This window comes from Pseudopipra pipra, chromosome 16 (genome assembly GCF_036250125.1).
Source record: "Pseudopipra pipra isolate bDixPip1 chromosome 16, bDixPip1.hap1, whole genome shotgun sequence".
Taxonomy (NCBI): domain Eukaryota; kingdom Metazoa; phylum Chordata; class Aves; order Passeriformes; family Pipridae; genus Pseudopipra; species Pseudopipra pipra.
Genome location: NC_087564.1, coordinates 12,199,484 through 12,212,947, shown reverse-complemented (window position 1 = coordinate 12,212,947; position 13,464 = coordinate 12,199,484). Strand labels below are relative to the sequence as shown.

Genomic DNA, 13,464 nt, shown 5'->3' with positions numbered 1-13,464 from the left:
GGGGAGCGCAGGGAGGTGGGGGTGGCAAAATGATTTTCATTTCCCCTTTATGTCCCATTGGGATCGAAGTTTTTACTTCCCTGCAAACAATAGTGGCCAATATGGGACAAGTTAGAGACTCTGGGCAACTCGAGGCTCCCCCAAGCTGGGAATTTCTGTTCGCAGCAGAAATTTTATACACTGCCTATGGAGAGGTCAGAAGAAAAGATCCCTGCAGGTGGTGAGACCTGGAGAAAATGGCTGGGACCGTGGAGGAATGAGTAGAAAGGAGAGAAGAAAACATCTTTCCTAGTACTGAGTTGTTGTTCTACATTAAAAAACAAAAAATCAAACAAATACAATTTGAGTTATGGGTAAACAGAGGAACTGGGCAGGCAGGACAGGAAGGCAGGGCCCCGTCAGAGCCCTGCACCATGCAGGGAGATAAACAAGAATCCTAGAAATGTGGAGAGAGGCTTAAGGTGATTGCTCAATGCACAAGGAAATATGGAGCAAAAGCCAGATATCAGGGAGAGGAAGCTGGAAAAGGGCAGGCTGATAGGAGCCATGAGGTCAGCGCTGCAAAAATAGTGCAGGAAGGCTTCCCGGAGGCACTGAGTCCGTAGAACATTCATGTCCCTGCTGATCCTCCTGCCTTAGATGTGCAGGTGGCAAGGGATTACCAGCCCGATATTGGCTTAAAATTGCCCAGTGGTGGTGAGTTCAGTCCATCAAAGGCTCCTTAGCTGCAAATCCCACTTCACAGCACCTGCAGCTGATCTTTATTTCCAAGAGAGCACTTTCAGAACGATGCGGCTCTGTCGGCAAAGCCCCGCTGAGCTGCCCTTGCTGAGGCCATCACCCAAGGAGCATGAGGAACGAGCGGCTGCATCCGCTCAAACCAGCCATTTTTCTTGAATGAGTGTATGACTGGCCCTGTCTCGCTGTCAGAGCGAGTGTGAGACAGACAGACTGCCCTCCCGCTCGGGTTTGGTCTCCAGGCTCCCTGCGTGGTGAGCTCATCCCCTCTGGACTGCGAGGCACACTGCTGGGAGCACAGCCAGCTGACCCACGGCCCCGACAGCACTGGCAGCACGGTTTGTTTGGGTTCCTGATATGCCAGGGGTCTCGAGGCTTGTTTTGAGTTCAGCTCAGTTTGGTGGTTTTGATGGATTCTGCCTTTCTGGTCTGTTCACAAGCAGTTGGACATTCATAACAATCTTTTTCTAAGACTAACAGCATCCATAAATCTCTGGTTGAAGCCAAGGCAATCTTGACTTTCATTACTCTGTGTTGTCCCCTCAGCCCTTTGAACCCCCAGTGCCCTTACAAGCATGGAAGCCTTAATCAATGTCCTATCAAAAGGAGCAGAATAAATCTTGTCATCTTGTGAGACAAGGTCACACTCCCTGTGTGGCCATCTGGCAATAGATGGGGTTGTTCCTTGGGTTGTCTTCTCCTTGCAGGAAGTCTCCCATCAACTCTTCTAAGCATGAACCTCTGTGTGCCTCCAAAATGCAGTTTCAGCAGTTGTCTATGCTATGGTTTGTTCAGTGGGTCACTGTTAAAACCAGGGGACTTCCCATTATGATCCATTCTACCAATCCACCCTGCTCCAAGGAGACAGTATGGCATGATTCCAGCTTTGCTCCCAGGATGTCACAAAGGATCTCCCATTAGGATCCTACAAAGTATTGAGTAACTTCTCCGGTTTCTTTGAAATATGACTGTTCTTTTCAGTTGCCTTTAGAAGGAGGGATCCTGAAGCCTTACAGTCCCTTGTGCTTAGACAGATTTGTTTCTCTAGCTCATCTGCCCTCTGCTCCTGTTGCTCTGCCTTCTCCCATGTTCCCAGTGAGTTGTTAAAAGGTCGCACCAAAGCCTGACAAAAACCACCTCTAACATCAGCGACTTTGGTCAGAGCTTGAATTCATAGAAAAACTCCTTTTCCTGCCCCATTTCCCTGGATGGACCTGCTGCTGGGACCAGTGTTCCTGGGCTGCCGGGGTCAAGGATAGCCATGCTGACATAAACATGCATTCTTAGCTGATTTTCCCTTCCACTCTCAGGCAGGGAAGAGAATGGGGATATTCTGTGGCTGCTTGAAGAGGATGCACAGCTAACAGTGACCGCATCCGTGACAATGTTTATTTGCATTTCCAGAAAGTCTTTGATAAAGCCTGACTCCTGCCTGTGCTGCTCAAGCTCCAGGGACCTTGAGAATGCTAGGAGGGCCATCTCCCCATCTGGGACAGGACACAGGAGAACCAGTGACCAGCCCACTGGCTCAGCAGCACATTCAGCTGGACACACATTCACTATAAGGGACAAAGGGACTGGCTGAGAGAGGAAGAATCCGTGTGTGGCCTACAGGAAAGAGGGGGCTGAAGAGGACTTGACTTCACCAGCAGCAGGGAGAGAAGATAAGAATGGAAAATCAGATTGTTTCCAGCTCATGTCTGGGCAGTCCATGGGGAACAGGTGATTAGATCCATGTGTGATGTGAAGGGTCCTCAGGTTGGGCAGACTTGGGAGACCCTGCAGGAGACCCTATGGAGTTTCTTTGTCCCCATGAAGATGGTGTCTTGCCATGGTGGCATTGGCAGGAGAAGGGTCTGAGTGTGGCAGAGTGAAGTGAACCCCACCAGCACCCACTGCCCTTCAGTCTCTGCTGGATCTCATCATGGCTGCCTTTCTCAGAGCCCAGAAAGGATTTTATGGGTAGTATCCAAGCACTTCACTTGATGTGAAATATCAGATCAGGTAGCTGGAGAGTCAGGCAGAGATGACTGCATGTTTCCCCTTCTCCTTGGCACCCTCCAGCCCTGCCTGCTTGCAAGGCCACCAGCAGCAAGGAGCTGCTGGGCAGAGGGGTCTGCTCACCCTCCCTGAGAACAGGGATCCTTCTCTGCCTGTCATCCTATAGCCATGACCCAGTTTCACTGAGACATTTCTCAACCCCAGGCTTTTTCCTTTTTGTCTCCTCTCTCACCATCCCCTCCCTCCCCTTTAGCATTGGCATTTGATATTTACTTTCAGACTGGGAGGGACAGAGGAGGCTTTTCCTTGCATTGCCCCCACATTGTTCCCTGCTGGTATTTGGGAACAAGTGTGACATTCAGGGGAGCCAGGGCGGACAAAGCCTGCCTGCAGGTAATCATACCGCAGGCGGGCATATCGGGTGTCCGTGGACACAGGGCATCCGAGAGCTTTTGACTGTGTCTTTTTTAGGAAGAGCTTTCTCAGCCTCGGTATCTCTCAGATTAGGTTTTGTCCCCAGAGGAGCCTGTTGTGCCTCCATTGTGGGGCAGCTGTGGGAACCCGCGGCACGGCACGGCACCGGAGCAGTGGGACAATGCCGGGAGGCACCGGCGCTCCCGACCTGCCCGTGGTCCGGAGGGACCGATCTCTAACGAGGAGGCTCTGCCAACATCTGCTTCCCGGCGCCTTCTCTTCCCTACTCAGATGTCCACAAAAGAGCAAGTATGGATGGAAGCCCTGTGCCCTTGGCAAGCATCCCTGTGCCCGTGCATGGAGGTGGAGAGGGTGAGGCACACACACACACACACACACACACACACACACACACACACACACACACACGTACCAGCAGAGAATCGGCAGCAGTAACTGGTGCACCACATACAGATCTGGTTTTGTGCCTTGGATGTGCAAGGAGGAGGCAACACAAGGAAGCCATCTCGACCTCCATTGCTCCGTGCCGGGGGAGTAGCAACAACCTCAAAAATTCAGTGACAAGGGTGAAAATGCAGAGGGAATCCTAGACTGTCTCCATTCACTCCCATGCACCCTTTGGCATGGCCAGACAGAGCTGGTCCTGGGCACGAAGCACCTTCAGCCTCTCACAAAAAGTGGGAGATGTTAACTTGTGTCCTGCTATCTTTTGCACTTAGGAATTTGCAGGGATGTTAAATGCTTCCCAAAGACACAGGAAGGGAGATTGGTCCTCAGTCTCTGCTGCAGCACCAGCTCATATTGCCAGGTGTCCCATCTGAGGATGTCCAGTGCCATCCAACACAGACAGAGCCTGGCTGCTGCATGACCCTGCCCATCCTGGGACAGGATGACATCTAGAGCACTGACAAGGCCAAGGAGACTGCAGTGTCTCTTCTTCTCAAAGAAATCATCACTCGCCCCTCCCCGATCCCATTAAAACGCCTGATTTAGCACAGATACTGCATTTAGTCCACGCAGAACCACTTCTGGCTCCTCATGCTGAGGAGCTGCGTAACCCCGGTGAAGCCTCACTGATATAAACCAGTCACTGACTGATCCCTTATCTCCAGCCCTCTCGTGCTGACTGATTGGTTCCTCCCTGTTCTCTCAGCTGAGCCTCTGCTCTGCATTAATACAGACTTTTCATCACTTCTAAAATCCTGGCCCAATAAAACATTAAAGCACTTGAACATGAATGTGAATGTTTACTTGCTCAAACCTAAACACGAGACGTAGTTGGACCAAGACCTTTCTCTTCCTGCCCAGTGCTTCCTCCTCCAGTGTCCTGGCCGCTCTCCTCGGCATCGTCTGTGGTTTCCCTGTGCTACAGTGCAATGTCATGGAGAATTTGCAGTTTCCCATTTGTGGCACACTGGTTTTGCCTAAGGTGACAAATGACCTTCTCCCTTAGTGATAAACCGATTTGCTCATCCCAGGCTGCGTCTGCTGGTTCGTCACGGTCTGCCCACAGAGCAGAGGCTTTCAGTTCTGCTCAGCATCTGCACCACAGCTGTTTGCCATTGACTTTCCCCTGTTGTCTTTAGCACCCGGCCACTCACTTCCTACTGCACTTCAGCTCATTGTGTTTCCCTTTATTATTCTCAGTTCTCCAAACCAAGCTGGCTCCTTGCTACTTATTCCGGGACAAGCAATTCCCCTGCCAGGCTGTGAGGCAGCTCTCTGCACCTCCATGTGATTGAGCACGTTGAGTTTGGTGGGAAATCACGAGCATTTCTGGAGATGATGGGACAGGCAGGTGGGAGATGCTGCTTGGTTGGCTGCCATCCAGGATGGCTGGCTGTGGAGGGGACGTGACCTGTTGCTGTGTCCCTGGATGGGGAGGGATGTTCTCAGATGGGTGGAAACATCCATGCAGCAGGTGGGGATGTGGTGGTGGGGCTGGTTGGTCTCTCCCCAGGCTGAGCTGCCACGGCGCACACGAGCCTGCAGCCTGTCGGACACGGCCCTGGCTGAGGTGTTTGGGAGCAGGTCCAGGTTTGGGAGCAGGTCCAGGCTTGGGAGCAGGTCCAGGCTTATGCCGAACACACGCATCCTCCGTGCGAGGAAAAGATGTCTTAGCGGGAATACAAACACATGATGGGCAGGTCCCTGGATAAAGCAACTTCCCTCCAGCACATCTGGAAAATTACTCCCCATCTTCTAGTAAACAGGCTTCCAGAGGAAGATCTGTGCTAGTGTTGTCCTCCCTTTGGGACGTGGTGGAGCCAAGGTAGGAAAATCCAGCAGGATGGGAGGATATAGGCTCTCCTGGAATAACTTACAGCTGTCCTGGAAGCTCAGAGACCTGGAGGGCTGAGGAGAATGTGGGCAAAGTCACAGATTTTATAGTTTTTCTTTACTCTTGGCAAAGGGCTGGTGGAAGATACAGTTTCCACAGAAGACAAGGGATGATGGAGGGCCATCTGACTCTATTGAGTTCAGCTTTTCTTCCACCTCCATAGACCCAGAGGAGCAGCAGCACAGGTGGGTGTCGGGGGCCAGGATCAGGAGAAAACCTAGAGGAGCCAGTGTAAGCTGATACACCTCTGCCTCCTCCTGAGGATACCACAGTAATGTGGTGTCTAAAAATCATTGCATAACATCCAACATCACCAAGGATGGGTTATGGTTCTAAGAGGCTGGTGAGAAAAGAAGCAGCGCCAGTGTGAAGTCCTCCAAGGAAGGGGAAGGATCCAAGTGAAGGAACTCAGGTTCTCAGTCCCAGAGCAGAAATTTAGAAGGGGCTATCTCAGGGATCCTGCTCCAGCACAGGGAGAAGTGACGAGAAAGTGCTGTAGTCCTTGGACAGCAAAGGGAGGGAAGGTTTACTTAAATCTCTGGTAACAATAATTATGTCACAGCTGCTGAGGAGAGGGCCCAGAGCTGTTTTGTTAGAGATTGTAAGCCCAGATATGGATAAATCAGGAAGCTCAACTCCCTCTTCAGAGGAGGGTAAGTAAGGAGGTTGTTCTCTAATGCAGATGGATGTGGTGCCCCGTGTACCCTCCAGACACCACAGGCAGATGTCACACATGAAAGGAACAAACCAGAGGCAAGATTTGCCTGTGGTACATTGTGTGTGGTGCTGAGGTCCCACTCCAGGATTGTGCTTCAGACCTTTTCAGCATCCCCAGGAGTGGAAACCTCTCTTGTACTAGAGGGAGATTCCTCCTAAGAAACCAGGAAACTGCTAAGTTCAGCTCTGGTTATAGCCTTAAAACATCATGTCATAAATCTTTTCTGCAGCATCCTTGGCCAGGGTGTTGTCCACCAAATGCCTTGATTGGCAGCATAGACAATGAACATAGCAGCTGTTTTGAGGGCTCTAACTCTCTGCTATGGGAAGGACATCCCCAAACTAGCCCCTAAGCTATACTCAGGCCTTGGGAGCCCAGCATGGTGGCCTGGGGAGGTGACAGAAGAGTGACTTTTTCAGTCTCCCCAAGGCCTCTCCCATCAGAAGCTCCCAGCCTTCCCAAGCTGAGCCTCCCTGGGCAGTGTGACAAGGCAGATGATGTTGGACATGTGACTCTGACCGTGCCAACCCTCCTTCCAGCACGATGAGGTGCCCAGGCAGGCTGACCAAGGCCAGTCTTTCCTCCCCAGACTGATGCCCATTCGCTCACTCAACAGTGTGAGAGCAGGAGGTCACAGTGCCACTCTGTGGCTGGGACACTGGTCCCCCGGGATAGAAGTGAGCTGGACGTGGGCACAGCAAAGATGAGGGCTCTGGGTTACAGGGTCAGCACTGAACTCCAGAGGCTTTTTATATTAGAAAAACACCTACAGGAGCCTGCTGAGACTGAGTGTTTCAGAACTCTCCCAGGCACCTCTTTCCTGCCCCTCTCCCCACCCCCCCCCGTGCGGCTCAACCTCCTCTCCTGCGAAATCTCTAAGTGACAAAAGGCTCTTTGGGGCTCAGCATCAGCCACAGCCCATCGCCCACCTGCCCAGCCGCATGGATGGAGGACAGGACCATCTGCTCCAGGGCAAATGAACCCCAGGGCCAGATGCTCTGCTTTGCTAAGGAGGCTGTATAAGCCTTGGACCCGGTTCATGGGAACCGCTTCCCTTTTCCCCCGCCTCCTCCTCCCACACGCATTAACCTCTTTACTGCCACTGATGTCTTTACAGCAACATCTGAGGGAGGAGCGGGAGGTGGGTGAGAAGGCACGGGGGCGGAGGGGTAGGATGCTGTGGAGGTGTGCTGGGAGCTTGCCTGACACGATGGTGTGAAGTTTGCCGTCCTTCCTCCCGGCTTCGGGAAGGTGGGGAATGAGAGCCCGTTCCCGGCAGGGGTCCGCAGGCAGCACGGGAGCGGGTGCGGAGACGCCGCAGGGGTGGGAGGAGGAGGTGGCAGGATTGGCACTTGCTTTGGAAGTGTCCCCGCGGGGGTTTGCTCTCCACTGCAGCCGATTCCCACGAGCCAGCCTAGCCCCATCCCCCAAAGCCTGTTCCAAGGTTTCCATGAACCATCCCGATGGTCCCAGTACTTAGGGAATCAATCAAGGCAGCCCGTGTTTGCTGTGGTGGAGAGGACGGGAGACACCGTGTCTGCCCGCAGGTCTCTGAGGCTGTTGGTCCTCACCACACTCATCCCTGAACCAGTATCCCCACAGGCACTGCTGGAAGGGGACACACAGCATGAGGAGATGGGTACTGTGGTCCAGGCCTGGGTCTGCCCTCCTGGTCAGTATTGCACACAATACCATACATTTACACCACCACACGGCATACATTTGACCCAAACAGCACGGTTTTAGGGGAGACAGGGACCCAGAAGTCCTGCCTGGTGGTCCCTGCCATGTTGCTAATTGGGAAGAAAACACATAACCTCTATATTTACCCATATTCCATCCAGTAACAGAAAGGAGACCCCAGTTCCACCTGGCAGGGTGCTCCCACACAGCATCCAGCTTTGGGCAGAGCTGACAAGCATCTGGACTGTGAGGAGGTACCACCTGCACACTGCTTAGCACTGTGAGGCCCATGACATGGCAGGTGAACAACTGCTGATCCGGGCTGGATCCAACCCTGCTGCCTGGACAGGGAGGCTTTCAGTCTATTAACAGGCATAGGGTGACGAGCTGCTACTGAGGTGAGGTATCTACCTCTCCCCTCCCACCCCCTCGTGTTTTCTGCCCCTCTAAATTCATTCCCAGTCACCCAGGCCACCAAGGGTTAACGCTGCCCCGCTCCGGTGGGCTGTCTGAGGGGGAGCATGAGCTGGGGACATCACAGGTGGGATGCGAGCTTTCAGGGCACAGTGGCCTGCTGGAAGAGACCTTGACTATTGAACCCTGAAAAATCTCCTCCTTTCTACCAGAGCCTTCCTCGCCCTGGTTCCCACAGGGCTCCTCAGCCGCGCCGCACCTCCGGGAAGGTCACACGCCGCTGCTGTATCTCGCCTGGCGCGGTGGGAATCCGATTAACAACCGGCCCCCGGCTCTGGGATTGGGCAACGATGGGCGAGAGAAGGGCCCCGCGCCCAGAGAAGAGCTTTCCCACACTCTGTCCCCCCTCGCCGGCGACGGCGGAGGAAATCGTCCATATCTAAATGTGTCCTGATAGCTGCGCTAATCTAGGGCTGAATGTGCAGCTCGGGGTGGGCTCACCGGCAGCATTAGCGCAACACATGGCCCGCATTCAGCTCACACAAAGGGCCGTATTCTTCCTCGTCCGCTCCGGCTTCGCATGCTCCAGTGGAAAAACAGAGCGATGCCGGGGGTGAGGGAATACGGGAGACCGTTGAGCTGGAGCAGCTGGCTCCCCTCGGGGACGCGGGGGGACTTCTGACCCCGGGGAGCGTTTTCTCTTTACCCGAATATGTTTCCCCAGCAGGCAGACAGAGCTGATCGATGCTGCACTCTCAGCTCTGAAAAACTGGCAGAGAAAAGGAGAAAACGGGTTATTTTAAGCAGCAGAGGGGTATTTTGGGGCGGCTGCATGGCAAACTCCATCTCTGGTTGGCAGGGGTGCTCCACAGGATGGGGTTTCTCCACTTGCTCTCTGAGCCAAAAAAAATATCAAGTAGGAAAATAGCTGGCGAGATGTCAAAAAAAGTTGTTTCAGCCCAACCTGAAACATCCCTCCAACCAAATTCACAATGTTTCCTTCCCTTTGCACCTTTTTAACCCTTTTCCTTTTGGCTTCCAGTGCTGTTCAAATAGGAAAACCCGTTTTGAAATAAAGAAGAAAAAAAACTCACCACATTTTGTTTTGAAAAAAAAAAAATGTTGAAACTAGATGTTTCGACATCTTCCAAATGATCTCCCTCCCTTGTTTTGGCTGAAGTCCTGCATTTGCTTTTGACCTGGATTTGCACATTGTTGGTTCCCCACAAAAGGGCACATTTTTTAGTGAACTCAATCCTGTTCACCAAAAGCAGCTCAGCTCTGGGGCCAAGTTGCTGTAAGCAGACATTTTCAAAACGATGGACTAAGTGGTTGGTCTGGTTAAAGGTGAAGATCCTCTTCCCCAAAGGACTTTAAAATATGCCTTTTCACCCCACAAAGTTCCTCTTTTCTGTTCCCCATTTTCCTTCACTGTCTCTTCTCCTTTTGCCTCCATACTTACTCCAACCTCTCACCTAAACCTCTTGCTTCCGCAAACTCTCTTTTTTGGGTCATTTAGTGAATAAATGCTGCTGCCAGGCTTGGATGCAAATTCTTGGAGCTTTAGAGAGTCCAGAAAACCATAAAGCCCATCACCAGGATGGGTAATCTACCCTTGGGGATTTGTTCTTGGCCACTGGAGAAACTTTCCAGTTCTAGAAAAGGAAAAATTTCCCCCTGAGAAAAGAGGTGCCCCAACCCTGCCCCGTATTCCTGAGCCCTGGGGATACCTTGGGGCCAGGTAAGAGGGAGAACTCTCAGAGATGCCAGGGCTGTGAACAACCCTTGCCCAACCACCCTTCAGCTCACATTAGCAGCAAAGTCCCCACCCTCGCTCCGAGCCCTGTTGTGTAGATTCTCCATCACTTCCCCATCACCAGTGTGAGGAGTTTCCTCCTCCTTGCCAGGGATCAGCCTCTTTGCATCAGACTTGTGGACACTGGTGAGGAAGAAAACCCCCACACTGGAAGCTGGGAAAGCAGCAACCTTCCTGATTTCCACTGGGAAGGACAGGGAGCGAGGGGAGGCAGCCCTTCCATGCCTGGCATATCCTCCACAGCCCTCTTTCTGGGCCCTGTCGAAATCTGCCTGTTTTAACTTGTCTGTATGTCTCACTGGGGAGATGGACTGGAAAACATAAGGCGGCTCCAAGCAGCTTTCTCCATGGGGAAAACTTTCAGCACATAATAGTCTGGGGCTTGTTTGATGCCTGGTGTAAGATGCAGCTGAATAAAACCACGTAGAAGGAGCTTGAATAGTAAAGGGCATCTTGAGAAACAAGCAGCCTTTTCTTCCCTCTCCTGCTTCAGAAGCTGCCCTGGAGCTGCTGTGTGTGCAGGGAGAGGGGCTGGTTCCCATTTAATCTCGGGATGAAGGCTGCCACTATAAATAAAAGCAAATATATAATTCCTCCTATTCCTGCCCGGTTGCTGGGGAGACCGCAGTTTAATTAACCACAATGCTGATGCCCTGCATGCCACAAAGCTGCCCAGGAAAATATTACAGATGTCTCTATACATGTCAGTCCCACGTTTTACTCACTTCCAGAACTTGCCAAAAGTGCCTGATGGGCATGTGGTACATCCTGGCATCATCGCTCAAGGTGTGTTCATGCTTCCTACAAGGTGGACTGGGAGGGCAGGAGCTACCAAAACCAGATTCCTTGCTACAATGTGCACGCTAGATGGAAAAACCCATTCCACACAGGGAATTTCTGGAGAAGAAAGGGGAGAGATTAACATTATTTAGTCTTCCAAGGACTTCACTTGGAAAACCCGCAGATATACAGCTTGTGTGATCCCAATTATTTCTGTCTTGTGGACTGTGGCTTGGCAGGAGGCAGTGGAGTGAGGCAGAAGGCGGCTGCACGTCTCACCCGTGCAAGGTTGGATCCCTAGACAGCCTCCAGCTGGGCCCTCGGGAAACCTTTGAGGGGAGCTGGGCTTGGAAGAGGTTTTACCTTCCTGCTGGAGACCTGCTGGAGTATTTCCATCACACCCAATCTCTACTTGAGGGCTGAAGCTGCTCTGCTGTGCTCCAAGTCCCTTCTCCCTGCAGTCCCTCCCCATCGGGGAGCACTGGGGCGAATCCAGTGGGAAAGCTGCCTGCACAGCGAAAGGTCTTCAGACCCCTTGCTGCACCCCCAGATTTCTCCAGCTCCTCATCTCCAGATCTCCAGGGGAGCAGAAGCCCCGGGAACTGCACAGGGACTGGGGAGAGACCTGCAGTGGGGAGCTGGCACAGGAAATCCAGCTGTCAAGAAGACTCCAGCGTGCTCACCCATCCCTGCCTCCCGGCACCTTTTTCTGGTGTGCGCTTGTGTTTCAGACAGCGCTGATCCTGCCGGCCAGCCCTTACCTGCCAGCAGCTGTCAGACACCGCAGTCAAGAGCAGCCCCAGGGCACGAACAGCCCGCCACGGGGCCGCACCCACATCCACCTCCGTGATGCAACCTCTTGCTGCGCAGCTGCTCGCCCCGCTGCCAACAGCCCCCGCGGCCCCGATGCAGAGCGGGTCTCCGAGGCAGCAGCTTTGGCACCTCCCCAGCTGCTTGTTCAGCCCCAGTTCTTGAAAGTGAATCTTAACAAAAGTCAGCAAAAACCTTCTCCTGTTCCGGGTAGAGAAGTCCGGGGGGAAGGTCTTGATTTGGTCAGTCAGGAAAAGGAGTGATGACCAACATGAAGGATGTGTCCCCGTGCCCTCACAGCTGCTGTCACCATGCAAGCCATGGAGAAGAGGAAAATTTCTCTCAGCTTCTGTCAGCAGGACAAGAGCCAAGCCTGGACAGCCACCCCAGCTGCTGTCATAGAGACCCCAGTGAATGTGCACCATGGTGGGAAGTCAAGCCGTGCCCTCGGCATGTAGGATGCTGTCATGGGGTGTCACTGCAGGGCTTGGAGGCAATGCAATCAGCTGTGCCACCATGCTGTGTTGTGTGTGACAACAGATACCAGTTAATAAATAAAAAGAGAGCAACAGAGTGTTTATGGGGTCAAATTTAACCAGCCAGGTCCTGGTGAGAGCTGGTTCAGGATAGCTGTGCTGTTATCCCAGCAATAGAATCCACATGGGTTACATCAGCATCACCCCAGGCTCTCACCTGGATCCCTGGGGCAGTGTTAGCACAGAAACAACCACTGATGCCCAAAACTCAGCCAAAGATATGGGAGACACAAGCCCAGGTCCCAAAGGGACAAAGTCAGGGGATTGCAGAGAAGGACGAGCTGTCTGGCACCTCCAAACTTTCAGACTGTCTTGACCTCGTCCAGAGAGACTCGCCTCCCTGGCTCATTGGAGTAGTTTATTTTCCTGTTGGAAAATTTAGACCCTCATTCCCAGTCCTGAGCTCCCCAGGGCACTGGAGCAGTCTTGCACTGTTTTTACAGTTTGCATTGCTTCCCCTCGCCTTCTGTTTTCCTTTCCCTCTTCTCCATGACATGAAGCTTAACTAAACTCTGGGGAGGGGAGAGGAGGGAGGGGAACAGATGCTGCTCTGGCTCAGCATTTCTATAAGATCCCCAGACATACAGGCATGGGTTTGAGTGTCTTGCACTCACATGGAGAGCCAGGGGATTGCCCTTTGGGCCAGCCAGAGCTGGATGAGTAATTCTCATTGCTTCTTCACCTTTTCCATGGGACTTTCCATTCCCTTCATCTGGGCTCTGATCTGACCACTCAGGGCAGCCAGGATGGCTTGGAAGGATGTGTTTTTCTGGGATGATTTCACTTGCACTTTCTCAGTGTGGGAGACTGATATCAATAGTGTTTCTGCCTTTTCTGCTCTCTCGGGTGAGACATTAGTACACCAGGGGATTTTCATTTCTGGAGAAGTCCATAAGATGCTCCCACAGGACTGCAGCCTGGCAGTCAGGAGGCCTGTTCCCAGCTCGCCAGGCTGCACCTCATGGGAACGCTGACACTCCTTTGGCCCATGTGGTGGGAACTGAGCTGAGGATCTCCAAACCACAGGATAGCTTTGGAAAGCTGGTTAGCAGGGGGCTGTCATCATGACTCTGATCCCTGCGGGACAGACAGTGTGCAGAGCAGTGGGCATCCCTTCAGGCTGGGTTTGGCATGTAGCAAGGCTGCTGTTTTTGGGGCAGGTATTGAACTGCCAAAACATACTTGGTGCCTC

General features: G+C 52.7%; 2 long non-coding RNA genes across 2 annotated transcripts; one reads left to right on the top strand and one right to left on the bottom strand.

Annotated features, from left to right (window-relative positions):
• Nucleotides 1-732: 732 nt before the first annotated feature.
• Nucleotides 733-1,887, bottom strand: LOC135423185 (uncharacterized). The gene is made up of 2 exons (XR_010434736.1): nucleotides 1,310-1,887; nucleotides 733-1,205 (listed from the first exon to the last, which is right to left on the bottom strand). It is a non-coding gene; the product is annotated as an uncharacterized LOC135423185 (long non-coding RNA).
• LOC135423184 (uncharacterized) lies at nucleotides 1,661-2,426 on the top strand. Its single transcript, XR_010434735.1, has 2 exons — nucleotides 1,661-1,833; nucleotides 2,143-2,426. It is a non-coding gene; the product is annotated as an uncharacterized LOC135423184 (long non-coding RNA).
• The last annotated feature ends 11,038 nt before the right edge of the window (nucleotides 2,427-13,464 follow it).